The sequence below is a fragment of the Parasteatoda tepidariorum genome, chromosome 12 (assembly GCF_982258835.1).
Source record: "Parasteatoda tepidariorum strain Cologne lab strain chromosome 12, Ptep-v5.0, whole genome shotgun sequence".
Classification (NCBI taxonomy): Eukaryota; Metazoa; Arthropoda; class Arachnida; order Araneae; family Theridiidae; genus Parasteatoda; species Parasteatoda tepidariorum.
In genome coordinates, this window is record NC_141766.1 from 22,522,255 (window position 1) to 22,548,146 (window position 25,892).

The 25,892-nt window shown below is 28.3% G+C and overlaps 1 long non-coding RNA gene across 1 annotated transcript; it reads left to right on the forward strand.

Moving 5' to 3' along the window:
- Positions 1-4,688: 4,688 nt before the first annotated feature.
- LOC147800972 (uncharacterized) lies at positions 4,689-6,555 on the forward strand. The gene is made up of 2 exons (XR_015430768.1): positions 4,689-4,880; positions 5,883-6,555. It is a non-coding gene; the product is annotated as an uncharacterized LOC147800972 (long non-coding RNA).
- The last annotated feature ends 19,337 nt before the right edge of the window (positions 6,556-25,892 follow it).

Below are 25,892 nucleotides of genomic sequence, written 5' to 3' on the forward strand. Positions count from 1 at the left end.
CGTGAAAAAAAAAACAATATGAAAAAGGTATTAGTACAAACTTGTTTATACCAAGTGGATATTTTTCGGATACTTTACACTTAAATTTAAATAAAGTGCCTTGTATTTGGTCTCGTAATTATCTATTAAGAAAGCACAAGGATACCACGGAAGACTAAAAATGTAAAAAGTAGTGGCTAATAAATAGCAAAAAGTATATTATAAGAGATAAAATTGGAAACTTCTTCTAGCATATTTCCAGGGGTGAAAGCGAGACGGAAAAGAGGAAAGTCTGATAGTAAAACCATTTCAGTTATAACTAGTTTTCAGGAGGAGTTAACTTATTCTTTTTAAAACTATTCAACAATATCTACTTTATCCATGGAAAATAAGCAGTTTTATATATAGACTAAAATTATAAAAGAAATCTTGATAGTTACAGATATTTTATTTTTCTCCAGAAAAATGTTAAAATGAAATGTCTTTCATACCAGTTTTTGCACTTTTCCGTCTTGCTATATAAGGGCTTTCAGTCATGCGTAGCATATTTCATACCTGCCAACTTTTACTCTTTCTGAGAAGGGATTTTACAAGTGGTAGTCAAGCAATCACCGAAAAACAATCTTACTCAAAAAAAATATTTTTATATTTTGACTCGGTTAAATTCCGCTATCATAAAGATTAGTATGCTTTAATATATTCGTTGTAATTATTTATATGTAGTGGTGGTCAAACTCATTTATAATTATTATTCTAATTCAAAAGTTTAATGGCATGACATGAGTTTCGGTACCACTTTAAATACGAAATTAAAATCTTCCGGGAAAACCGGAAGAGTTGGCAGCTATGATATTTCTTTCAAACGAGTGCTTTTGTTTTAAATGAAATAATTTTTATTGTAAGTCATAATGGTAGTTTCAATTGAATAAATTATTAGATTGAATAAACATAAACTAATTGATAGTATCTACCAATTCTTATAAATTTAGTAGTCTGTAGCATACCTGCACTGGGCAGAAATGGATCATAAAGGCAGGGGTGAAAGCGAGACGGAAAAGAGGAAAGGCTGGTAGTAAAACCATTTCAGTTATAGCTAATTTTGGGGAGGAGTTTGCTTATTCTTTTTTTAAATTTTTCAACAATATCTACTTTATCTTGGAAAAGAAGCAGTTTTATATATATCCCAGAATTATAAAAGAAATCTTGATAGTTACAGATATTTCATTTTTTTCGAAAAAAATGCTGGAATGAAATGTTTTACGTACCAGGTTTTTCTCTTTTCCGTCTTGCTATATAAGGGCTTTCACCCATGCATAAAGGTAGACTTTTTTGTTCTCTTAACACGTTCAAGCCGGGAAAAATGAAAATACTGGTAGAAGAACTATTTCAATGGTAAATAATATTCGGCAGGAGTTAACCTATTCCCAACAATAACAATTCACTGTAAGGAAATTTATCACGGCGAAGAAGCAATTCAATATAAAAATTGCATCCGTTAAAAACAATTGGTAGTTATGGATTTTTATTATTCCCCGAAAAAAACTAAAAAATGAAATTAAATTTATTGTTACCAGTTTTTACTCCGGTGCGCTGCCAAGATGAGACAATCTAGTGTGACCCACTGGTGGGTCACCTAGGCGTGATAATGTTTAATGATGGAGTAACCCCTATTTAAAGAAGTAATTACACATGTTATATAGTTACAACTACAACGAATATTAAATGTAAAGCGCAAAAAAGACAGCCATTGGGTAGTTAATACCAATTCATTTTCGTAGATAATATAGCTTTGACCCTTTTCATTTTAAGTATTTTAAAATGTTATTTGAATTAATGTAAGCACTAAGTCATTAAAAATACACCAAATAGTATTTTTAAGTATTAAAAAACAATAATAAAAGTATGTTGTTACTCAGAATTAAGAAAAAAATTTTACATTTTAGAATAATGACTTTTGATGTCCAGTCAGAGGAGAAATCTGACTGCAAAGGGAAAAAAATAATTAAAATGTCATCTGTACTAATCATTATTTTGAAATTTGTATTAATCCTTTATTAGTTGTATATCATTACTCTAACATTTGTATTAATAATTTATTACTTGTATGTCATCCTTTTACCAACTTTTAAAGAAAATAAATATTACAATATCAACCACTGTTAAAAATAATTTATCTATATATTATAATTTTTTTAACAGTGTAAGTGGTTGATATTGTAATATTTATTATATATTTTAATTACTTCTCAGTAGTAAGTCTCAATAAATGCTACCATACCTGCGAGCTTTTCAGGAAAACTTTATTTCTAAAATTTATCTGGCAGTCACTTTTATGCAAACTTGATTTTTGATTTAATAAACATATCTTAGAATGAATCTGACTATCATTATTTTTAAATAATTTAAGCGTACAAATCGAATATCTACGTTCTTACATCGTTATATTCTTCAAAGACTAGACTAAGTACAAATTAAAAGTCTGCTTATAGTGGCAATTCATATACACACAAATGTCATTTTATTACCACTATGTGAAAGCTCCTCTGAAGAGCGTAAAACTTTGCAGATATGTTCCGATGATACTTTGCAAGTGAAATACACCTTGTCAGTTTAATTAAAATAACGGTTTGTTGAAGTTGATTTAATTGAATTCTTAACAGACTTTCAAAATATTAAAGATTCCATTTCTGTAATATCAAAGATGTGTAATTTCTGAAGCATGTTTGATTGGTATTAAACATTTTGTCATCTCTTTCATCCAAAAATATTCTCGCATCAGCCAGATATTCTTACACTAGCACAATTCGAAATGTGATGTTTCTTGTGTTTGTGTCTGAGAAACAAATCTAGTCAGAAATATTGGAAGAAATTCGCTTGATCATGTTAGAAATATTTTTATTGTATTTTTGTTAAAACTTTAAAGTAAAGATATCTTTATTTTTTAGCAAAATGGTTGAGATCATAAGTCAGTTTTAATTTATATTATTCGTATTTTGTTCTGAGAATATTCCAATTTATTTGTCTTGTTTAAAATTTACTAAAAAACATTCTAAACAAAACTTCTCAAATGCTTTTTTAACACAATCATTTATTTTCAAAACCTAGCCTTAATTTCCAGTTCTTACTGAGTGCAAATTACAATATTAATTTGTAGAAATTATTGTCTCTAAGTTTTTTAAACGCACCTAGTAGCAGATTTTGCATAACTCTAACGTAAGCAGCATTATGACAGGGAAAAATAGAGCTAATGTAGACTTAATTGCAGAGATGCCAACTTGCTCCGGACAGCAAATACATATTTTAAAGTGGTAGTTTATCAATTGTGATTCTTGGTTTAATAAATTCAATTTAGTAGATTTTTATTAATCACTATTTCTAAATAATTCGTAGGCTTATATCATTCTCCACTTTATAATACTTAAGTCATGCTGTAACATTTAAAATGCAATCAAAAATAGTAAAATATTTGCAAAATTTACTTTGTAATTGTTTACCGCTTTTTTAATTATTTTGACTTGTCCGGAGCAGTTGGCATCTCTGTAATTGACCTAGATATGTAAATAAATGGAGGTGCTGCCTTTTGATATTCAGTGAAAGGGAGTGCAAAGGGTTAATAGCTACCCAAGGTGCCTAACAAATTTTGTTATCATATCCGTGACGTTGCAAAATTTTACTTCAGCGAAATAAGTTTCCATGCAAATGAAATGGGACAAAATAATTAAAAAAAAATTCTATTAAAATCATTTCTATAATTACACTGAGGAACAATTCTTTTTCTTGTTGCATAATTTTTGAACAGATCTTAGATATTTTCAGGTCATTGATTTAAAATCAGCAATGGCTTTATTTTCCTAAAAAGCTACACTTTTTATGCAGTTTGACAATATATTCAGGTCAAGAATTTTTTATATTCATTCGAGTGAATGCTAGCAGTCCTCTTTGCAACGCAGGAAGTGGTATGAAGGAAGTGATAATAAAATCAGACCTGCCAACTTTTAATCCCTTCCATTATCATTTTTCCCAGTGGTATTAAAATGGAATTAAAACTTCAATTTTAAGCAAACAAATACGTTGTATTTGAAAAAAATTAAGTTGACTACCATGATAGTAACGTATATTAATATATAAGCTTAATTTTTGTAAGAATAGTGGTGATCAAAATCATTTAAAAATTAAATTTATAAAAGAAAAAATAGTTTATATTTACTACCACTTTAAATATGAAAATAAAATCTCTCGCAAAATCCGGGAGAGTTGGCAGGTATGATAAAATTAAGTTTATAATGCGATACGTTAAGGCTCTTAAACTACGCCCCATTTTGCGAGGACTTTCCCTCCAGTAATTACATTAAGCTATCTTATAGCTAATTTACCAAGAATTCATTACTAGTGAGCAGTGGTGGCTCAGGGTATAAGGGATAGACCCAGGTTTTTCCCAGTGACGGCCTGGTTGGTATGGATACTGCTGTTGTCTCACACTGACCATAGTGCTGATGCAAAATATCATCTGAAGTAGATGGATGATGGAGTGGAATCCCCTTTCGGTGAGGCTAATCTTGAAATGTTTTCGTGATTTTCCTTTATATGTAACGCAAATGGGGATTAACTCTCTCATACAATCCTCCACGAAGGCTAGTTTATCCCTATGCTTGATCCATGAGTTTCCTTGTATTCGAGGTCGGGTTCAAAATTACAAGGCTACGGAGTTGAGCCAACACCTACTAGAAGGTCAAGGCCTGCTGGCTGAGCGATTTCAACCCCGTGACGTCACGATCAGAAGGTAGCGTCTGTAGGCGGGTAGCATGGTAGCTCCTCGGTGAGAACGCCATTCCTGGACGTAAACGTTATTACTTTACTATGAATGTTGTCAACATATAAAGTTTGATTAAAGAGATATCGAAGTAAGTAAAAGATGCTATTTTTATTTTACTAAAGTGTTATGTTTGATAACAATATATTTATCTCTAATATGTTGTAAATTAAGTTTGAATTCAGATTGAAACTACGTATTTAATTTAACTTTAATTGTTGTTATGTTGTGACTCGTTATTTGAGTCTCTAATGTATTTATACGTGTTACCTGATCTAATTGCATTTGAATTATGAAATAACTTAATTTAGTATTCAAATATAAAATTACAAAAGCATTCGATTGTGTTTTTTATTCATACTTCATGAGCTAAAGCATCTTAAATGAAACTAAGCGATTGAAATGGACTTAGAAATTGTTAGTACAATATTTATTGTGCTTCTGCTCAAGATTTTAAATAGCCCTAGAATTGTGATATATCTTAATTTATAAATTATACATTGCAGTATGTTTGAATTATAGATTTATAGAATGCATATTAAAATATATTAATTTTAGTAATTGGTAGTAATTAAATTTAAACACATTTTAGTAAAAAGTACCAGATATGTTTAGCTTATGAATATTGATAGAATTTACATTTGTTGATATTTAGCTACTAAATCTAATATGCCTGAGAAGAATTTTAATATAGAAGAATTTCTAAATGTACCAATATTTGGGGATAAAAATATTAGTTTTTAATACTATATCAAGGTTTGGTGTCATTGTTTACTAATAGTTCTTGCGTGCTGTTAAAATACTTTTAGAAGAAGTATTTGGAATCAAGAAAATTTTAGTAAATAAATTATTTCATTGAACGCTTATTTTAGAGATTGTTAACTATATGTAGCAGAACTTCATTTATGCTAACCAAAACTTAAGAAAATTTATTTAAGAATTCGGATAACTAAGAAAAAAAATTTTACATATTTTTTGGGAAGTAAAACAATTTTTTTTTGATTTTCATTATTCCAATGACAAATTAAGGTAGATGTTGATAAATTAATATTTTAGTTTCAGCCATGAGTCTTAATGTCTGTTTATTTTTCAGGCATCAAGCATGGTTTTAAGTTTGTTGCTTTATCTTGTGCCCAGGGAACTATGATGATGATCTTAAAAAGTCAGTATCTTGGTTTCTACAAGACACACAGCTGCAGCTATTGTTATGTGATTCATTTATGCAAAAAATATTTATAATTTGTTTTTAACTAAGAATATTTGCTTAAATTTCTAAAGATTTATTGTAATGTTTAAATTAACAAGGATTATCACTTTTGCTTTCCAAAAGTAGATTGTTTTTCATCACCCCTTTTAAAAATAAATATATAATTATTATTGTTTATTGTAAAATGATTAATTACGTCAAGACTTTTAAAAATAAATATTTAATTATTATCATAAATTGTAAAATAAATAATAGGAAGGTCATAGGAATTAAAAGCTTCAATTTAATCTAAAATGTTTAAAAGTTTTAAAACTGCATTGTAAATAATAGTCTTTTTTTTCATGAACTTCTTGTTTACTTTTAAAACTTAACTTAGTTTTAATTATTGGGTGATGTAAGGCAACTACTTGCATTATTTACATTATATTTTGTGGTACATCTCATAAGAAAACTACAATTTTGTTTTCGCTAGTATATATTTCTTATCATCCTCTAAATATAGTTCAAAGTTCCATAAGTACGAGATATTTGTGTTTTTTTTTTTTTTCGAAAAGGAAAATTTAGTTGACAATTTATTTAACTCCAGATTTAATTTAAAGTATAGAATGGTATTTAAAAAGTAAGTGGAATATTTTAGATTATGTATAGAAATTTCTGCATTTCATTCAATATTTTATTTAATTTACTATCCTTTTTCATTTTCTTCCTTCGAATAAACAACAAGTTTTTAAAATATGTTGTTACCAGAGCAAAAGTACAATCATTAGTAATTTACTGTTATATTTTTACATGTATATTAACAGTTTTATCAACTATCAGCATTTTCAAAAAAGATAGTTTCATTAACATGGACGGTAAAATACAGTATGTAATCAAATATTTTGAATTATCCATGAAATTTTTTTAGCCAATTTTTGTTTGCCTTCTGGGGTTATGTTTTAAAATAAAATGTAGGGCTATACATTTGCCTGCTGTACAATCATTAGTAATTTATTGTTTTGCTTTTACAGTATATTAACAGTTTTATCAACTGTCAGCATTTTCGTAAAAGATTGTTTCATTAGCATACACGGTAAAATACAGTATGTAAGCAGATATTTTGAATTATCCATGAATTTTTTTTACCAAATTTTTGATTGCTTTCTGGGGTTATATTTTAAAATAAAATGCTTGGAAATTCGGTCATTTAAAAATATATGACATTTGCCATATATTTTCTTCAGAAGTATAGATACTGGTGATAATCTTGAAATTGCAAGTAATGATATAATTTAATAAGTAAAAATTTCATTCATTATTTATATTGGTGTACTTTTTATGCTCCTGTTATTTTATTAAGGGAAGAGATTAATAGATAATGGTCAGTATATAAATTTGATGTATTATGGTAGAGTTTTCTAGATATTTTGCTGTCTTGTATGTCGAGATGGTATACTGGGAATTTTAGTCAGAAAAAATTTACAGTCTTGACCTTTTTCCCAATTTGCACCCATGACTATAATGAAATTATATTGATAAAGTAAAATGTTAGGATATTTGGTCATTTAAAAATATATGACAATTACAGTATGTTTTCTTCAGAAGTGTGGTAATCTTGAAATCGCAAGTAATGATATAATTTAATAAGTAAAAATTGCTTTCATTATTTATACTGGTGTACTTTTTATGTTTCTGTTATTTTATTAAAGGAAGAGGTTGACAAATATTTTTTGTTCAGTATATAAATTGGATATATTATGGTAAAGCTTTCTAGATATTTTGCATATGTCTTGTATGTCGAGGTGGTAAGTTGGAAATTTTATTCAGAAAAAAATTTCAATCTTGGCTTTTTTCCTCAACTTGCAAGCATGATTATAATGAAATTATATTAATAAAATAAAAAATTTTCAAGGTTCCAAATTTTTGTTTGCCATATGGCGTTATGTTTTAAAATAAAATGTTTGGAAATTTGGTCATTTAAAAATATATGACAATTACAATGTTTTCTTCAGAAGTATAGTAATCTTGAAATTGCAAGTAATGATATAATAATTGATATATGTTTGAAAATAAAATTTTTAAAAATTTTATTTGCTTTTGTATACATATTTTCTCTTCACTGATTTAAATAAAGATTTTGTTCTATATATATGTTTGTGTCATTATTTTAAAGCATACTTATACTTTATGATAAAATTAATCTTCATATACTTAATTACCTCATTCATAATGTTCTAGTCTTAGTCTATATCATCAAAGTAATGATTCAGCTTATTTAATAACTCACATAAAATCATTTTTAACACATGTATGTAAAACAGAAGAACATAGAAAGAAATTAGACCGACAGATGCTAATTTGTCAATTTACTGCAGTAAGTAAAAAAATTTCAGAATAATTATATAAATTGGCTATAAATATTTCAAAGGTTTATAAAGGATAAACATTTGCTTTTATTTTCTTAAGTGTTCTTTTCAATAACATTTTGTTTCCATCAATGAATGTTAAGTAATAATTTTCAATTCTTAGGAAAATATTTTTATTTTTAATCAATTGATATTTATTTAATATGATTGATTACTCTTAAAATAGTTTAAAATAGAAATTTATTCGTAAAAAAAGGTTTGGATTAAATCTTATGAAAGTAATCCAAAAAAGTTTTTAAAAACTAATCTAAGATTTATTACTGAGTTAATTTATTTATTTTTCATCATGATTTTTTCCGTCTTTTGGCTCATTTTAAATTTATTATTTTAAGGCAAGGATTATATATACACAATTATTTAGATCATAAAAAATTTTGATTCTTATTTTTAACTTATAAAAATGAAAGAAAAAACAATAAATCGAATAAAACTAATAAGGAATCGACTATCCTCATATCTTCACAACCTCCTCTGATCACTTTGAAGGTAGAAAACAGCAACGCTCTTTTCTGCCTTCTGATCGTGACGTCACAAACAAGCTCCCAGGCCTTCTACTCTAGGTGGTTGTGGTTGAGCATTGATAGACATAAATTCAGAATTGGGTCTGCTGTTCAACACCAGCTCATACATTAAAATATATTACATTAGATGTATAGTTTTACTTGTATTGATCTATAAAATTGCACCTAATTTAACCCTTTCACTAGCAACTTTTTTTTCTGAGAAAAAAATGAAATAAGTACTTAAATATATCAGTTACAATGCAAATATCGATAAAATTCTGAAAAAGGGAAAAAATTACTGAATTGTCAGTGATATCAAGGAATACCAGTGGGACATGCATTCATAATAATACAAAGCATATTTAGCCCATAGGGTTATTTGAAACTGCCTGCGGGACATATATGTCCCGGTGGTAGGAAGGGTTAAATCTAGCAACTAATTTGGGGCATAATTTGGAAATGTAGCAACTAATTAGGCACGAAAGGAGTAATATATTCGGCAACTAAATTTTTCAGAACCATTTGTCCTCAATTTTTATAATATTAGAAATTTAAAATATAACCACGATCATCAACTACTGTATGAATAGTCTCTGGAAATAAATATACTATTCATTAAAACCACTTTTTCAAGATACATTTACACTCAAGTTAACATTAACTTATTTAAATAAACGTCAACCATAAACGATTAAATTCCATATTTCTCTTCTTTTCATACCTGAACAGTGAAGTGAATTGTCTACGCAAGAATTCATATTCACATCAGAAGAAATATCTTAAACAAACAAAGTATGCCTTACTCATTAGTTAAAGCCTGTTTCAGATTCATACCACAAAACACAGGGTGAGTTATTTCCTATTCGTTTTATTTTTGCACGAGTCATCTATTCAAAAGGTCTTTGTTCCATTCGAAGTTGGGATCTTTAAGGAATTTGCCGACTCATTAATATTCAGTTCTTCCAACATCTACCCCACTTGCATAGAAATTGAATAAAAGCAACCTTTGAAAGTAGATATTTCAGACAATATTTAGTGTCAGTAGAGTTTTGTGGGTAATAAAGAATTGACCGTTGTTCACCTGTAAAGATTAAAATGTTTCGAGTCGTAACATAAATTTAATTTTTGCGTTTTGTAATTTTTGAATGAGAATTAAATATTAATAAAGAGTGGTTTAAATATGTATAAATTTGATACGATGCAAATTAACAGGATTCCCACGGGCTTTGCAAATTTTAAAAAGTGATAGCGAAAATTAAACAAATGTCAATAATTTAATTTCAGTATAATAACCACTAAAAATTATTTTCTAAAGAAAGTGTATGTGCATGAAAATACGAGCTTCTAAACCATTTAACGACAAAGTGGTATGTTAAAATAAGAAATATCTTTAAGCATTATGCTTAATTTACAACCACTACTAAAATTTCCCAGGGACCCCGGGAACCCTGATTAAGTTACAAAAATGTGCCTGTATTATCTAAAATATTAGTATGATAATTTATTAAAAAGTAACCTGAAAAACTCTCCTTATAAAAAATACTCAAATAATTTAAATTATATTTCAGAAACAATGTACTATTTTAACACGTTCACGCCGGGAAAAGTGAAAATACTGGTACTGGAAAAGAGAAAATACTGGTAGAAGAACTATTTCAATATTAGATAATATAGGGAGGAGTTAATCTATTCTCAACAATAACAATTCACTGTAAGGTAATTTATCAAGGCGAAGAAGCAATTCAATATAAAAATTGCATCCGTTAAAAACAATTGGTAGTTACAGATTTTTATTATTCCTGGAAAAAAACTAAAGAATGAAATTTATTGTTACCAGTTTTTACTCCGGTGCGCTGCCAAGATGAGACAATCTAGCGTGACCCACCGGTGGGTCACCCCGGCGTGAACGTGTTAAGCGAAATTTTGCAGTTTAAAATAATTGCATAAAATTTTATGAATTAAAACAATAACGAGCTTTCTAAAATTTATTTTTAAAAATTTGACCCAACGTGTTACGATGTTACAAGGGTAATATGTTGATATCTGCATAATAATGATTTCTCATGCTTCCTTATTCGATATGATATATATGAAGGATATATGGGTTTTGCTAAAAAGGTTCCTTACAAATGAAAAACAAAGTTACATTTATTTAAAATAGTTCAGCTAGGCATTTGTGCTATACATTAAATTCATGGGCCATGATGGCATGTTTACTGAGCCGGATAGGTATAAAAATCGAAAAAAAAGGGGTCTACATTTAACTTGTTAAACAAAACGAAAGAAGTGTGGAGGTTAGTATATATATGATGTATGAACAGATGTATGAACATGAAGAAGAACTAATGAATGCCACAGATGTTTGAACATGAAGAAGAACTAATGAATGCCACAGATGTATGAACATGAAGAAGAACTAATGAAGTTTGCACTGGGTCAAAATTATCCACAAGTCCCGAAAAAACTTTTTCTTATCTCAAATTCTTATTAAAGTACTTTTCACAAGATAAATTTCTAATGAAACAAAAAAAATCATCTTCCTCATTAATTTTTTAAATTTTTGAATTTGGTTTTATGGTTTTTTTATTTTAAAGTAAAAATGTACAGTTTTTCTTATTTTCTCATGTTTTTCCCCCTTAATATTTATTTTCTTGCGTCAAATGATGATTTAAATACAAGTATTTCACTTTGCATTGTGCTCTAACTTATTTTTAAACTTTGAAAGATTGTTATTTGCCTTAATATAATTACAAAAAGTATACAGTTTTTACATGAGTTGAAATGTTTTAGTACCCCAGCTTTAGCGAAATACCTACTATAATTTAGGAAGAATGGGATTAACCTAAATGTATAAACGCACGAGATAAAAAAAAAAATTATAACTTTCTTATAAATTAAATCATGAATGCATACACGCCTGCCAACTGTTACGCTGCTTGAAAAATATTTTATAGAGTAGTATAGAATTAAAAACTAAGGCTTTCAGAATTATTGGCATATTTGCTGGCATCATAAATACCTGGAACAAAGCGGCGTCTCACATTAACTTTTGAATAATTTACAAGATAGCGGTGTGAAAAATAATTTCTAATCAAATTCACAAAACAAAGAATCATACATTAAATCATTAACTTAGCTACCACTAGAAGAAATTTTCTGAAAACACGTACAAAGTTAGTAGTCCTGAGGCATATTTTGGATGTGTTTCTCCAAAATGTCTTCTAATCTGGTCTTCAACTTGAGAAGGATTTATAAGCCGTACTTCGTAATGAGCACAGAAACCTTCTCATGTATTTTTGACAATAAATTGTAAATCAAAATAAAAAACTTTTAATTTTGAAATAGCAGAATGTTTAATTTCGGACGCGTATGCGATGATCATAATTCTGCGGGCTTTTTCTTGTTCTTAAATTTTGTTCAATGATTAAAAATAAATAAATAACCAGGACAATCATATCAATTGTGTCGAGGTGTCCCAGGAGGCAATGCTCTTAATCTATGACTCCTATAACTGAAGACCTCCACACGGTTTCTTATAGGTAGTCCGATCAGACCACTATGAAGGTAAACCAATTTACGAAAGAGCCATTTAATAAAAAATCTAGTAAAAATAAGAAAGTGGTAGCAAATATATATCAACAAATTTGTTTAATTTATGAGTATAATTGGTTTGCCTTATTTACATGCCAACCACTACAGATTCTATTTTCAAATGTATATAATAAATTTCTCTTTAGTACTTTAAATATAGAATTTGCACACCACTGGTTCACATTTTAAATAGTCTGCGCAGACTACTGATAAGAAAACGTGTAGAGGCTTAATACGGAATATCTTCAGTATGCGACAGATCACGGATTACAACGTCCTCGCATTCTGCCTAACCGAGTTAGGATTTTGCGGTTTTTCTTTTTATATAACGCAAATGCAGGTCAATTTCATTAAATGACCATCTATGAAGGCTAGTTTGCTCCCTTACTTGATCGAAAACCTCCCTAGTCTTTTGGGTTGGGTTAATAATTACATTGTGATGAAGATGAATATTGATACTTGTAAACCTAAAACTGGTTAGGCTGTTCAACGCTGCGCATATAATAAAATTAAAGTAAAATTCATAACATATGCATTGTTATAATAATTTTACTTTTTCATAAATGGATTGGCAGACTGTAGCGTTTATAATTAAGATGTGCAGTAAGAAATTTAAAAAATTGCCTTAGTAAAAATGTAAATTTATTACCGCATTTTACATTTGTGTGGCCCTTAAATCATAACAATTAAATTAATTCTTAAACTAAGGAGTAAATTGAAATGCTAAATCCAATTTTAATTACAACATAAAACGCTATCGTGTGTTTTAATACTATTTAAATTATACATTTATAAAACTAACTAGCCTTAGCCTTAAACATGCATTTTATATTAATATAAGATAACTACATAAATGAAGGTATACATACAGAACGGTGTAGTCAGTTTCTCCAATTATGAGTCCCTTAATCTAAACAAATGAGATTTTGAGTGCACTTCTTATGAAATATAAGGAAGCACTGCAATAATTTTTAATAGTCTAGTTTATACAATAATTTCTATTAAATTTTATTATAATGTTTATAATATATATGCTTAAAATGCCACAATGTTTATAATGTACATCATAATGTATATGTAGCGAATTTGGAATTACGTTTGTAATATTTGTATAACAGACTTACCTGCCCGATGCTTAAAAAGCCGCTTTGTTTGAAGTAAAATTTCACAATTATAATAATCAAAACTATAATAAATGGGTTAACGGGTAACCAGCCCTGACTATATTTAAAATTTTCAAATGCTGTGTGATTACGGCAGTGGTTTTAAATTTTTTTCTGCTATGGAACCCTAAGTGATCAACTTTTTTTCTGTGGAACCTCGACTTTATAGTTTAAGTTCATTAATAGTTGTGAATATACAAATCAAAGAAATATTATAATTTATTAAAAACTAAAAACTACTAAAAGACAATTCTAAGTTTATTAACCGAAAAAGTCTATTTAAATTTCAAAATATTTAATAACAGGAGTGAATTTTTTCATTGTTTCAACATTAATAATCTTTAATTAGGTTTCATACCTGGAAGTTGAATTCACAGTCTTGAGGCTGTATCTAGCCTAGATATGAAATGATTTTGATCCATAAGCGCAGGCTGGAAATGGATAAAATAAGCCGAATTATGGTTTTTGTTGAAATGGAAACTAAAAAGAACTTATATAAACGTTGAAAATGGCTATTAGAGAAACACATCTCTTTACTAATAATTTCAGTTATTTTATTTTGATTTGAAGATCGCGATAGGAAATGCTAATATATTTTTTTATAAATGCATGTCTTTTCACTAATTCATTCAATGCATAACTAGGAAAAAATTATTTTCGAAAGCATTTGCCATTTCTTTTTTATTGGCAATTTACTTTAATTTCTCAAACACATCTGAAATATTGAGTAAATAAGGATTTTTTTATTAGTTCAAAATATAATTATAGGTTTCAAAAATTAAAAACAAGTCTGATTAAATAGATTTCTCACTATCGGAACCCTTTTGACTCACACAAGGAGACCTCGGGTTCCGCAGAACACCATTCAGGAACCGCTGGATTAAATAACAGAACATTCCTGTTCTTTTCAGAAACATTTATTTAACATAAGTTAAAGCATAAAATTTTAGCAATATTAATGTTAAAATCATTCTAAAAGTAACTTAAACAATTTCATCCTTGATTTTTATTCGGTCCATTAAGCACGAATAGATAAAGGAAAAAAGTTTACAACATTTATTTATTATTTATTTATCATTATGATTCTGAGGAATATAATAGGATTCTAATGAGATTAATAGAGCCCCTTGAATATCACGTTTAAAAATGCTTTCAATATATTAAGAAAGATATGCGATATTTCTTAATGTTCTGACATCTTTTACAAAAGCATTCGAAGCAATTCAAACATATTCCACTTTTCTAAAATATATTACAAAGTGCATGATTTATTCATTTTTATCAAAGCCACAAAAAAGATAAACTCAGAAAACTGAAGTTTGCCTGAAATTTCTATTTATATTTAATGTATATTTTCTCCAGTTTCGAGAAAAATTTTGCATCTTGGATTTTTTTTAAGAAATTTCACTTAAAAACGCAAATATATATATATATATATATATATATATATATATATATATATATATATATATATTTACAGAAGATTGACTATATACAGATAAGAAAATGTGCTTATATCTGTAAGAATACAAGGTATATCACATTTTCCATATTTGTAATATTTGCAGAAAGATTAAACAAAAGGAACTTCTTTTTGTTTGTTTTTATTTTGTTAGAGGACACAGCAAAAAAAGTTTCATAAGACAATGCTTTTAAATAAATAGACAGTAAAATAAAAATATACAATGAAATAGCACAGTGATTGGTAAAAATATTTAATTAAAGGACTTTTTTCTAGAAAATATGCAATTTTCAAATGAAATTCTCCATCAATGCTTCTTTCTTTTTTCTCAAATATCCACCAGATTGACACTCATCATTCAAATACCAGTAGGGCAGATTTTTTGGCCACTCTTACACGGACAATGGGCACCACATTAGGTGAGCCAACGTTGCTCCAACAGTAAGGACAGATAGTACAGAGTAATCTTTAAGTAAAACTTTAATTTACTTGTTTGTTGTAGTTAGTTTGATAATATTAAAATATGCTATGAGCTTATTTATGCTGTAAAGTTGAATATGTATAATTGGAAATTTTTCCACAGCTGATAGTGAGGTATAGGATGAGCAGGAAGATATTAGCAATTGAACCTAATATTTGGTCTAATATTTTTAGCTTTAAATATGCAACTTTTGCTTGAAGGCGACAAAAAAATAAGTATCTTTCAAATTAAATTTTTAAAGCAAATAAAATTTAGTTCACTTCTCCATTTTAATAATTGATTCAATAAAATTGGAGTATACTTCGAACTTATTTAGGCTGTATCCTTAGCTTTGCATCATTTCAAAAGTTTTCGACAAATTCGATTGTGAGCTGCAGGAAGAATCCAAAATAATTAATGGCTAAATATAAACATTTTTAGGAAATTTTTTTTAAATATGCAGCTTTTATTTGAAGGCTGCTTAAAATTATTTGTAACTTTTGAACGGAATTTTTAAGGCAAGTAAAATTTAGTTAACTTTTCATTTTAATTCATTTTTAATGCAATTAAAATACGCGTTAAGCTTATTTAGGCTGTAGTTTTGCTTGTGTTAATTAAAGAACTTTCTCACCAACTCTATGAAGAAATAACTCGAAGTTATAATTGACTGATCTTAAATATTTTGAGACGAAATAAAATAAGTATGCAGCTTTCGTCTGAAGGCTCTTTAATAAAATAAGCAGCTCTTAGCGAAATTTTCACAGCCATTAAAATTTTAATTCATTTTTTTATTATATTATTTTCTAATATTTAAAAATGTATTTTTATCTCATTTAAACCGTACATTTGGGTCTTAATGTTTTAAAAAATACTATAAATGTAGTTTTATTAAAAAAAATTCTAATTTGAAAATTCTGAATCTTTTTGCAAACATATATGAAGTGTCATGTCTTTCTCCTGAAATGTAATTGTTATTTAAACTAACAAATGGGAAAATACTGGATCGAAAAATAATTTATTGAATTAAAAAACTGTAAAATTAAATAATTAATAATATTAAAATTATTAATAATTTTATTAAACTATAAATAAAAATTTAGTCTCTAAAATATCATTTCCTTAAAGCATTTATTTTATTTGCTTAGCAAAATAATTTAATACTTTAGTGATGAGCCTGATATGAAAACTTTTCTTTTTGCAGACTAACAAAATTATCGTAGTAATCATCGTATAATCAAATTATCGTATAATCAAAATTAGCATTGAACGCTATTTGTGTTGAATAAAATGTTTCAAATCATAAAAAACTCGAAATGTTTTAAACGTTATTGATTAGTATTACTCAGAGTTATTTTTAGAGTTATTTTCATTCAAAAGCATATTTTATTTCTGAAAGAGATGAAAATATTAGGGTTCTTTTTTTCTTCTCGAAGATGAGAAATATTCCTAGAACTCATGAGAATAATTTCTAAAATACATGTTTATACACCAAAATAACGACCATGATAAAAATAAATCTGCATGAATTTTAGCGATTATGTTAATCCAATAAAAAATAAAATTTTATTTTAAGAATAAACAAAGTTTTTTTCAACAACCTCTAGAGATTTTTGATATCATGTGCATAGTAAATTACGTTGAGGTTAATGGTGTATGATACATTTTGATCATTTAAGCCGGAACCATTTTAGCCAGCCAGGTGACAAACTGGTCAGCGTGCCTGATTGTGAATTAATGGCTGCAAGTTCGAATCCCGCTCAGAGCATGTATGCTTCTCTCTGTGTGTGTTGTTCTCTGTTGTGTGACATGTGAATGTGGCCCACTCTATGAACTGGTAACTGTGGCAGTGTGGTGAGGGTAATGTTGCTCGGCTCCATGACATAGGTTCGTTGGTTCTTGATTTATTTTCAAGCACAGAGGTTGGATAAAATTATTGAAATACTTCAGACTAACAATATGGAAAAAAAATCTTTAATTTAGCAGCAAATGCCTTTGAAGGCTTTACGTGGAGAAAGAGACAAAAAGTATGATGGTTTTCCATTGATGGAACAACATAAATAAGAGAATTATCATCTTAAATGATCAGTTTCCATCAGAATCCATCATACAGCACCATCAAATCTGCTCAACATTTTGGAATTTCATGTTGGACCAACATAACATACCCATCATAGTATGATGGATTTCTAAAATGGGCGACCAAAAAAATCCATCATGATCCAACATAATTTATTGGTTACCATTACAATTTTCCATCACAAACCATCATATCTTTTGTTGGGACCTTCAAGACTGTCACATTTCATCTTATTGTACCAGTTTATGCCTAACCAAATTATGACAATTGTATTCGATGAATTAGCTAGTGGTGCTACGCGTCAAATGCTGACACATTTACAGAGTTCCACACATTTCCAGCGTCCAACACTCCGATATTGAAATTGACCCAATCTCATGTTGAGTCAATCACGCTCTCTTTGCTTGGGTTTGACGGGTGGGCATCTTTCACTTCAAACAGTGGATTTTACGTTTACAATGAGCATTACCAAACGATGATCATCTCAGCTGCTCACCGTATCAAGCAAAGATAGTGTTTTTTTTTTCAGAATTACCGCACACCCTTATCATCATCCTAGTCCTAGTAAGGGTTGCGATTTGGGAAACTTTGCGGGAAAGCAGCAAAAAATAATAGACTTTTACTGGTAATTTCCGTGTAATGAATTTTTAATTTATTTGACCGACAATTGGTATCGATAACCAAACAAACTGATATCTTTAAAATATAGTTAAGTAAACATTACTTCAGGTTGAACGATATTACGTACAAAATACTGTCAGTATGAGATGAAGAATACATTATTATTCAATGTCAAATGGTTTATCATATGTAGGTTTATTCTAACTAATTCAGTCATGAAATAAAGGATGAAGCTCCATTACTAATATCAAGCATTAATTAATAGGTTACTAATCTATTAGTAGTAAAATAATACGTATCATCTTCAAATTATCGTTGTGGTTGGTTCACCAATAACAGAAAATCACTTGATGATTGACCATCATAGTACTAAAATAGCATTTTACATCATGAAATGGTGGAAGTTGTTGGCCCAAGAATTTCAAAAATGATTTCTTATCAAACCATCATAGTACTAAAGCAATATTCTTCATCATGAGAGAATGGAATTTGTTGGTCAAAGAATTTCTAACATAACATGTTGGTTGACTATCATGTACTAAAATATCATATTCCATTTGTTAGCCCATCTCAATTCATTACAACATGATGGGAACTTTTGGATTATGATTACTATCAAATAGTGTTGGGCCATCAAAAAACCAACATAAACCCTTAAAACACATTGACGGTCTCATCAAGAATTTTGTCTTGAGCTATTCCATTTTTTTTCAAAAAGTATGCTTCGCTTATTCTTTATTATTTAAGCTATTAATTGAATATATTAAAAAAAAATATTACTGTTCTAATTGGTTGAAATTTATTTTAAATATTGATTCTAGCACCAAACACGTTTCGATGAAACAAGTTAATATATTTTATCAAAATATCTCAGAGGAAAAAAAGAACACATTCTTTACCCTCATCATCTTATCACCCTTTGAACAGTTGGTCGGATTTTGTAAATTGTTGCAGTCGCTTAAAGTATGCATATCAGTTAACCTTAACCACAATTGAACATTCGTATTTAAACTCAAAAAACACACTTTTTCTCAAGAAATATGCTTTTTTCACGTAATTCGGTATAATGTTGACCCCAAAAATGGGAGTTAGACAAAAATTTTAAGAGCTGACTTTCAGGATTTAATCACTATAATGATTCAAAAATGTGTAATTCTTATTTTATTTTAATGTATATCATTTCTCTTCACATCTTTTGTACGATACACTAAGTTATAATAATTCTTGCTTTCTCTTTCTACCCTTAGTCCAAGGCAAATATTTATTATATTGAGGATTTTTTTAAGTAAATAATGTTTATTAATTTATTTATTATTGAAAAAAAACTATTGAATTGTACGATATAAAATTTCCCTACATTCTAAGATTTTCAGATTTTTTTTTAAAAATCTAAATATAATTTAAGTCATATGATTATTAAAAAAACACTAAAAATTATTCTAATGATTAATATTTAAATAATAATTAAATGGCTCTCCAATTTGTGATCAAATCTCAAAACTCCAATACTTCAGACTTAGCGTCATATGAATTAGCTTATAAATTAAATAGTTAATCATTTCTTTAATAATTTACGTGTGAAATGAAAAACACTCTTGTTTTTAGGAGTTTTCATACATAAAAATTAGTAGATTGTCATATATGTTTTAGTTCGCCTGTCCCTTTTTAAAAATTATTTGTATTAATTTTGAAATATACACCCGAATATAACCGAATTACTAAATAATTTTTTTTTCAAAATAGAGCCACAATTTTTAAATTGTACTATTTCCGAACGCAGATCACGTAAAACAGCTAAAACGTTGTGCATTTTTTCAGGACAAAAAAATGCAGTGAAAAAAGGTTTGCAGAATCTTTAAATGTCATCATAATTAATTTAATAAGAAATATAATAGAAACTTGGTAATCAATATTCTATGATGTTTCATTCGATTTAAGTAACGGAAATATTTAATTTTTGACTTTTCAATTATACCTATGCATTGTTTTCTTAGATAATTGAGTTAGATATTATATAGAGATAATCTAAAGTTTCATCGTAATATCTCATCATAGTTAATTCAATAAGAAATATAATAGAAACTTGGTAATGAATATTCTATGGTGTTTTATTCGATTTAACACTTTCACTCCGGGGTGACCCACCGGTGGGTCAAGCTAGATTTTCTCATCTTGGAGGCACACCGGAGTAAAAACTGGTAACAAATAAATTTCATTTTTTAGTTTTTTTCCGGGAATAATAAAAATCCATAACTACCAATTGTTTTTTACGGATGCAATTTTTATATTAAATTGCTTCTTCGCCGTGAAAAATTTCCTTACAGTGAATTGTTATTGTTGAGAATAGATTAACTTCTCCCGAATATTATCTAATATTGAAATAGTTCTACTACCAGTATTTTCTCTTTTCCCGTACCAGTACCTTCACTTTTCCCGGCGTGAACGTGTTAAGTAACGGAAATATTTGATTAAATGGAAGATTGACTTTTCAATTATACCTATGCATTGTTTTCTTAGATAATTGAGTTAGATAATCTCTATAGAGATAATCTATTTCCATAATCTTTATAGAGATAATCTATTTCGATAATCTCTATAGAGAATTATTGAAAAAAAGACATTAAAATACTCTTGTTTTATTTTTATTTTTTAATGAAACTGGTTTACCTTATATCCAAACCTACCATGGGTTATGGAGGTCAAACCAAAATATCTTAGGTGCCACCCCTTCCATTATCCCTTCCAATATCTTAGATGGCCCTTCCCATTATTCTAAATATGAAATTCTATATGTACATTAATGTAAAACTAACACATGAATGATTACGTAGGCACTTATATTTGATCAGAGAATGAAAAGTCAGAAATACTCAATACTTTCAATAAGTTTTTACTTGAATTATAAAACAATAAAAACAGAGAAGGGTACTAAAATAGCCCTAGCTCTCTTTCTAGTGTTAAAAGAACTCTTATAATTTGCTGTCTGAGTTAAGAATTATCTTTATATAGTCCTAAATGAGCTTACTTTTTGACATGATATAGAATGAATCTTTTATTCATTAAACTATTTACTATTCTTAAGTTTATTGCTCACAGTTTTGAACGAAAACTTCAAAACCTTGCAGGATGTAAGTTAATGTGGAAATTAAGCATTTAATTATGCATTTTACTGTAAGATTTTCGTTTAAGATAACACTTCATAAAACAAACATTATCTTTCTGATTGCTTTCAGCTTGCATCACTGTCAGCCATTATTCTTTGTCCGTTAGACTGCATGTAGAAAATAGAAATTGCTTACGTTGCATACAGACATAGGGGCGTCTTTTAAGTACTCGTGAGTTGACACAAAAGATGACATAGCCAATGTCGTTGGTATATTAGGAATTTAGTCATAAAATGTGTAAAAATCAAAATCTTAGGTATCTTATTCTATCGACCTTAAGTCAATTTTCGTCTGTTAATTTATGTACTCTAACATACGTTAAAAGTTGAATCATTTTTTTAGGTGTAAAACGCTCAAGTTTGCTAAAATGCTATACACATGTTTTTAAAATCAGTGAACTAAAAACATATCAAACTAGTTTTTTTTTCAGATATAATATAAATCTAGAATATAGATTATGGTTTTGTGAAATAGTTTTTTTCTCACAATCGTGTTTCAAGCTAGATTGAAGGTCATTTAGGCCCAAAACGTTAAAGTTTGCTAAAATGTAATACACATGTTTTTAAAATCATTTCAAAATAGTTTTTTTTTCAGAATTTCTATAAGATATCTGATTAATATAAATCTAGAATATAGATTATGGTTTTGTGAAATAGTTTTTTTTTTTTTTGCAATCGTGTTTCAAGCTAGATTGAAGGTCATTTAGGTGTAAAACGTTAAAATTTGCTGAAATATAATACACATGTTTTTACAATCAGTGAACTAAAACATATTAAAATAGTTTTTTTTCAGAATTTCTATAAGATATCTGATTAATACAAATCTAGAATATAGATACTGGTTTTGTGAAAAAGTTTTTTTTCGCAATCGTGTTTCAAGCTAGATTGAAGGTCAAGCTGAATGGAAATTAAAATTTACTTTACTTTGTAATTTAAAATTTTGATATTTCTATATCTCTTCTACATTATTTTATAGATGTTTATTATTAAAATAAACTATTTTAATTTATTTAAAGCATTTGATTTATTAATAGCATTTTTAAAATTCTCAGAGTGCAAGGAAGAAAATTCATTTGAATAAATGAGCTTGAAACACAAATTTCAAATAAATACGTAAAGCTCGTATTTTCATAGAAAATTTGTCGGGGAAAGCGCATAATTAATTCGTAATATGTTTTTAATTTACCATTTTATTCTACTCATTTGATATACTTATTTGTTTTTCTTTTATTCTTTCCTATAAAAGAATAAAAGAAAAATAAAGATCGTCCATTATTTTACTTAAAAAAGCCCCTGAATTAGACAGGCCGACTTATCATTTATTGTTGGAGCAAAGAGCTAACATAAGCACAGCGAATAAATATTTTAATGTGGTAGTTTATTAATTGTACTTCTTGGTTTAATAAGTTCGATTTAGTTGATTTTAATCCACCACTATTTCTAAACAATGCGTAGGCTCATATAATTCACCACTTTATAGAACTCATGACATGCTTTACATTTTTAAAAGCAAGCAAATATTGTCAACTATTTGCAAAATTTACTTAGCAGTTATTCAGAGATGCCAACTGCTCCGGACACGCCAAAATAATTAAAAAGCCGGTAAATAACTTCAAAGTAAATTTTGAAAATATTTGACTATCTTTGTTTGCATTTCATAAGGTATAGCATGACATAAGAACTATAAAGCGGTGAATTATATAAGCCTACGAATAATTTAGAAATAGTGGTGGATTAAAATCTATTAAAATGATTTTATTAAACCAAGAGTCACAATTGATAAACTACCACTTTAAAATATATATTTGTTGTCCAGAGCAGTTGGCATCTCTGTATTAACATAACTAATACTAACATAACGTTAACTTGCGAACTTGTTTGCTCCAATACTGCTTTATAAGTCAGCTCTGATAGTATAGGAGCCTTAATGTGAAACAACAGCGTATTAGGTAAAAAAAAAACTTTGCTTTAGGTAAATGTACCTCGCCTAACCTAGCAGTATCAGTTAAATATGAATAAATCCAATATTAAAGAACTTAAAAAGTAATAAATAAAACTAAAAGTATCGGAATTTTATCTGTTTTTTTAGTCAACAAATGCTTAAAAAAATAACTTTTAATCCCTTCCATTATCATTTTTCCCAGTGGTATTAAAATGGAATTAAAACTTCAATTTTAAGCAAACAAATACGTCGTATTTGAGAAAAATTAAGTTGACAACCATGCTAGTAACGCATATTAATATATAATCTTAATTTTTGTAAGAATAGTGGTGATCAAAATCATTTAAAAATTAAATTTATAAAAGAAAAAATAGTATATATTTACTACCACTTAAAATATGAAAATAAGATCTCCCGCAAAATGCGGGAGAGTTGGCAGGCATGCTTAACAGACACCAAAAGTAGTACACCACAAGTTTTGCAAATATATCAAGTTTCGTAAAATTATAATAAATTGGTAGATAATTAAATAGCAAAACTTGAAAAGAAAGGAAAATTATGCCCACTTTTTAAAATAGTCACCACGAGATCACTGCTAACATGATTGCTATGACTCGTAACCGGTCACCAACGCTTGGCCACGAAAACACGAGTTAACCCTTTAACGGGCCCTTTATTTCTAGTAAAGGTAAATTAAAGTATTTTTGGAATTGAAATTGTTTTAAGAACAGTAACTGATATTAAGAAGAAAAAAACTAATTTAGTTTATAAAAATGCCATTTTTTTGGTGGTAAATATATTTAACATGGCCTATTAGGAAGTTACTGACTTTTATTTATCTTTATTTATAAAATAAATTCCTTAAATGCTACAAACTTCAAAAGGAATTATGTATTTTATAACTTTTATACGTTTTTTAAAAGTGACAAATGGTTACCAATTTTATTCATACTCACTTCAAGAAAACTGAAGTTATTGAAAAATGGAAACCTAAATTAAAAGTGGTAAAACGTGGTGGTAAGTATACTTACCACGGCTTTCAAAAGGGTTAACTCATGACCGGTCAGCAATGTGTTAATTAGTATATTTGAGGTCACCTCCTCGAAGCATTAAGATTGATTCCTAGAACTTGAAGATCCGATTATAAGATCGAAAGTTATTCTGTTAGGATGGGCCCTTTTTTTCTGGTGCACTGTATATGTTTTTTTTTAAAAAGTACAAGGATGAAATAAGTTTCTGGATCAATTATTATAACTTGGATTTAATAATGAAGTCTTGGAATGAAACTCTTGAATTTTATAATGAAGATCATTGATAACACTCCGATAGATTTAATCAGGAATAGCAACTGCTTCACTTTTTGCAAAAGTTTTACTAAATTAGTACCTAATTCAATATTAAAACTTCACTAATAAGGATAATTTAATTCCCTTTTTAAAAGTATCCCAGCTAGAGTCCTTGTCCTAGTGTTTTGATTTTATTGGGCACCTGGGTCGCGAAGCGACCCCTATCCCATTCATCTAGAATTTTAACACTGTTTTGGTTGAGCATTGAGGTAAGCAGGAAGTGGAGTTACTTTTATGAATGTTTCAAGCACTTTGCTGGAATAACTAAAAAGGAATCAAAAAATAAAATGAGCAGCTTGCTCTATAGTTTTGTTTGATTTTGGAGTTGCTCAGAATTATCTGCATGAGGAAACGTTATTTTCAGAAAGGTTGATGAAATTATTTGTTCTGATAGTTATGTATGATATGAGGCGTCGGAGGTGAAATGTGCAGCTATTGGTCTGTAGTTTTTATCTTTGATATAATTTTCAAATTTAAAGATTTCATTAAAATTTGCTGTTCTACATTCTATTGCTTTATCGAAAAAATCTGCGTTTAGCTTGTATATATGCCGTGATAGAGTTGGTATTTTGAGGTCTGCATGTATATTGGTATTCCGGATGTGTCATCTTGCTCAGGCTATTTTTCTAAGAATCTTGTTTTGGCATTGGTTTAATTTCTTCAGTAGATGTTGAATTATCGTTGTCCAGGCAGGTGAGGCATAGGTAAGTATTGGTCGGATCATTGCAGTATATAGTAGCTTCTTCAGTTTAAGTGACGTATTCTGATTATATATTAATGGTTGTATGGCTACTATTGCTGCATTTGCTTTATCTATTGCGTTTTTGATATGATCATTCCAGATGAGTTTGCTATTGATTATAAGGCCAAGATAATTTGCTTTTTTAACTATTGGTATTGGTATATTGAGCATTTTTGGTTGAAGTTGTGCAAGTATTTTAATTCTTCTTTTTTGTATAATTAATATTTGTGATTTTCCAGCGTTTACTGCAGTTTTCCATTTTAAGCATCAGTCTTCTATTTCATATATATGGTCCTGCAGTTTTTGAAGAGCATGATTTGGGTTTCTGGATTTAATAATAATACCGGTATCATCTGTGTAATAGGCTGTTACGCTGTTATAATCGGCTTTGTTTATAGGAAAATCATAAGTGTATAATATG